We start from the raw sequence: 4458 nt of genomic DNA, 5'->3' as shown, positions 1-4458 counted from the left end.
TAAAAGGAAATACAAAGAAAATAACAAACCAAAGGAAAGAAAACTAACCTAATGTTGTTCTAAAGTGTGTAAACTAGGTTCTCCTGTTCAGCTTTGCTAAGCATCTAATTCCATTTCTAAATAGTGAAACTACAGTTTCTGATAAAATGAGCTAAAGAGGGACTGATCTAAATCCTTTTCTGGGTTAAAGTGAGCACTCCACAATTCTAAGATTGCAAAACTAATAACTTGATCATTTGTATGTCTAGAAATAAGCAAAAATATTCAGTAATCTTTCTGTCAGTTTTGTTCAAGTATTCACAAAAAAAATTAAAATTCTGCTGTTAATGAAGTTTAAGTAGAAGAAAAAGCAGCTGCTTGGTTAGTCAGGCTATCTGCTCTGTTGAACAGACATGATGGGCTTTTCTTCACAGCTACTCCTTCTGACTAAAATCCATGATCTATTCAATCAGAAACAGTTTATTTTGGTGATTTGTTTCATGCAGATCGCTGCTGTTGCGTCAGAAACTGAAATAACTGAGTAAATTAGCTGTTGGCTTTTAAAACCTCAAACCTTCCCTGGAGAAACATTCGATCACTGCGGGTGTGATGGCCTGATGTTTGTCTAATTAAAGATCCTTGACATGAAAATGTCACTCATCAGAGGCATTGATCCCGTGCTGCGGCGCCCCGGCCCTGCTCTTGTAGCTGACACCCTGGGGACGGAGCCCATCATGCCGCTGTGAGCATTCTGTTATGGAAATGACTGTTTAGAGCCTGCGGCCTCCGGGGAGTGTCAGAGTATCGCACAAGTCTGTTCAGACCCTGGTGAAGAGATCGGTGCAACATTTCCCCTGGGTGCTCATTATGGGAGCTGCAGCATCGCTGCGGCATCCAGCCAGATGCAGACGGAGTTTCCTGCGCCGCGCGGCGAGTCCACGGGTCAGGCTGCAGGACTCAGGCTTCTGATGTGATGCTTCAGGGAGCAGAGTCTAATTTAAAGCTCAGTCTAAGTTTTAATCACTGTTACTTCTGCCTTTACAGAATTTAACTCTAACATAACAAGGTCTGTCAGGATAAATAGTTTTCTGGTCATTTTGTCGTTTTATGGTTTATTGAAACGTCAGGGAGAACTCTGAGGAAAAAGTCAAATTTCACAGTTTGATCAGAAGGAAACCAGGAGCGAAGGAGCAGATGGAGGGAGGGATGAAGGAGAACGACAGGAAGAGAGAGAGATGCGGTGGGCGGCAGACGCTCCTCCGGCACCCCTGCGTGGTGTTTTCAGTCCGTGTGCGCGTCGCAGATGAGTAATGGCCTCTGATGCGCACGTCTCTCTTGTCTCGTCCTCCATCCGTTTCATCATTACATGCCATCCATCTCCTCATCCGTCCGCTGGCTGTCAGCTCCCTCCGTTCTCCTGCTCCCCTCTGTTCTCCGTGTGCAGCCGTCCTCAGGGTGTTGGACTTCCTCCCCGCCGCTCCGCTCCTCACCTGAGCCCCAGTTTAATTTCACCGCCGCTCACACACTCCATCATCGTCCTCCTCGACACACGCGCTCAAACTCAGAAGGAGCCGTCAAGAGTAATGGTGTTTATTATAATTTACTGTACCACCATTGTAGCCTCTGCTTTCTCAGTAGGAATCATTATAGAGATGACATAATGGGGGTAATTTTTCTTGTGGCGTATGCGGCGCTGCGACGGCGCTACAAAGCGCTTTGGAGGCGGCAGAAACCCTATTAGCTGAAGCTGAGGAGTAAATGGGTCCGGTGCAGTCTGGCTAAATCAGCGCCTGTTAGCCTCCCTCTCGACTCCTCAAATCCATGTCTATTACTCTTAACAAACCAGAATGGATCCGGCGTATTGATCTGCTGGCGAGGGAATGCTCTCTTTGTTCGCTAGAGAAAGGCCGCGGCATCGCTCGGATTCTCACACTAGTAGAGTAGGAAGTAAAGCTTCAGAGCCTCATTGGCTGCAGATTTAAGGTGCAGGAGTCACCTTTCTAACGGGTCAGCTGTTAGCCGTTAGCTGTTAGCCGTTAGCTGTTAGCCGTTGTGTCATCAGGTTGGGTAGAGGTGAGTGTTTGGTGCTGCAGCTGTAAACACGCCGCTGGGTCAGGAAGGACCAGCGGCTGTTTCCCTGGTTCAGGCTGAATTTGGTGAGAAAGTTTCGGTTTCCTTCGTGGATTCCTCCCACATCCGCTACCAACCTGAACGGTTGCCATGGAGACCCAAAGTATTGAGCAAAACCTAATTTCTTTACATCCAGAATTTCTTCTAACACTTAAAATGATCTTAATCACTAAAGATCCCACTGAACAGGAAAAGGTGAAAAAATACATCTACTAATCCATTATTAATTTATGTGCCTTCTTACATTTAGTTATTAATAAATATTGATAGATTTTAAATACTGATAATTAATGAATGTCCTAATCTACAATCTAATTTAAACAAAGAAAACAAAATTAAACTGTTTTACCATTGAGGAAGAGAAAATGTTTAATTTTTCATCAGTTTTTGGACATAATATTATATATTTTAAATATAAATATATATTTTTACAGTCTACTGAAAAGTCCTATGTCATGATATTTTTAGGATGACATTATTTACCTCATAGTAAACTATTACTTACTCATTACTCATATTAGTTATGTTAATTACACGTTAGTTGCTCCATATTCAGAAGACGTTTATTTTCAGCCTCAGTCCTAAACGTGGATTTAAATAAAAACAGTTGGTTTAAGTCTAAATAACTTTTCCATCAGTTTGTGAACGAACGGTTTAGCTCAGAGGGGAATAAAATGTTTGTCCTGCGAGGTTTCAAAGCCCAACGCAGTCAAGACTTTCTGAAAACTGTTATCATCTTATTATCTTATGAAAACATAAAAGGATGCAAAGCAATAATCTGTAAATTCTGTTCCAAGTATAATTAATTATGTAAAAAATATTTAGTAACATATTTTTATTTCCTGCTGTTGTATTAATCTATTTGAGTTTAAGAGTTCAGTTTCCAGATTAATAATCTGATGCAGTAACTGACTCTCCTGTGGGGTCAGAGGTCATCGCCTCCCTGGTGATGATTCATGGACTCTAATTGCTCTGACAGCATCCATGTTGGAAGCTTCCTGCATGTCAGCCGGGTTGGTTCGCCTCAGGTTGGTGTAATCTGATAGCCTGGAAGACGTTGGGCTGGCTGCGGCCGCTCAGGTGTCTGACCTCCACTCCTCGCCCAGCAGGCCTGTTCATAGGCCATTAATTACAGCAGGATCCTGCTAATTAACACGCAGGCGCTCGTCTCTGCCGTGCTCTCCACTCTCTTTACGTCGGAGCTCCGTTTAATGCGCCCTGTTTGATTTGCCCCACTGAAGTAATGAGTTTGGAAAGCAGACAGAAATTCTGAAGTGTGCTTTGGAGGAGCCTGGGGATAATTTGAAGTCCTGCGGCTGGGAGTCAGGAGTGCGCTCGCTCGCATCACACCCACATGCGCGTGGAAACAACACACTCACACACGGCTGTTTGTCTTTTTGTGTCGATGTTCCCAGCAGTGGAGTGGAAAGTTTTCTGCATGTTGGATGTTCTGTGCAGCTCACTAAATCAGAATCTGAGAAATCAGAGAAAAATAGACCTTTTTGGTTTTAGGGAATTGCTTTTATTCATAGTTACTCCATGTGTGTCCTGAGACATTTAGTCAAGTCACTGGGGAGAAATCTGAGTTATGAATTTAGATGTGTTTTCCTGGGCTTTAGTCTGTAGTGAGGATATTTTAGTATTTTAAACCTGGTTCTCCAAAGCTAAGGCTGATTGGTTAAAGGATCGTTATGTTAAATCTGCAGTAGGTGATGTAAAGTCAAGGTTCTGGTTCTGTTTGTGTCATTTCCTTTAGCTCAGAGTCTGGATCTGATTCAGTTTACTAGGAACAAATAGTGATGAATGGTAGATGACTGGACCAAAGCAACTCATTCCTCCTCTGGAGAATCAAAAGCTGCAGTGGTTTGATTCAAAGGCTTCCAGGTGGCTGCGACTCTTCACCAGTAACACCAAACGGTTCAGGAATTGGTTGACGTGTTGACTTGGCTCCCAGATTCCCAGGCTTTCCTCCTGGTGACCTAAACTCCTTCAGCTGACGCCTTTCTACATGGAGGAGTGGTAGATCTTCCCAAAGTTCATCAGCTCATCTCTCAGGATGACCCAACATCGTTTTCATCTTTCTAGCTGCTCTTATCTTAGATTCTTTTGGCAGAAACTTCTTTCTGGTTGAGAACCAACCAGGGGTCAGCCATGCTATTGTGCGCTAAGTTCAAGGTCTAATTATGGCGATAGAATCACATCATCTGCAAAGAAGTGGAGATGAGGTAAACAAGTTACCATCGTCTCCAAAACCAGACCGGAAACCCCGACTGCAGACTTCGTCCTGTAGTTTAGATGCTAACGTTGAAAAGTCGCAGTTGCAGTTCAACCTGAAAGCAAAATGGTGAT

This window comes from Poecilia formosa, unplaced genomic scaffold, assembly GCF_000485575.1.
Source record: "Poecilia formosa unplaced genomic scaffold, Poecilia_formosa-5.1.2 Scaffold355, whole genome shotgun sequence".
NCBI classification, from domain to species: domain Eukaryota; kingdom Metazoa; phylum Chordata; class Actinopteri; order Cyprinodontiformes; family Poeciliidae; genus Poecilia; species Poecilia formosa.
This window is presented reverse-complemented; position numbering follows the sequence as displayed.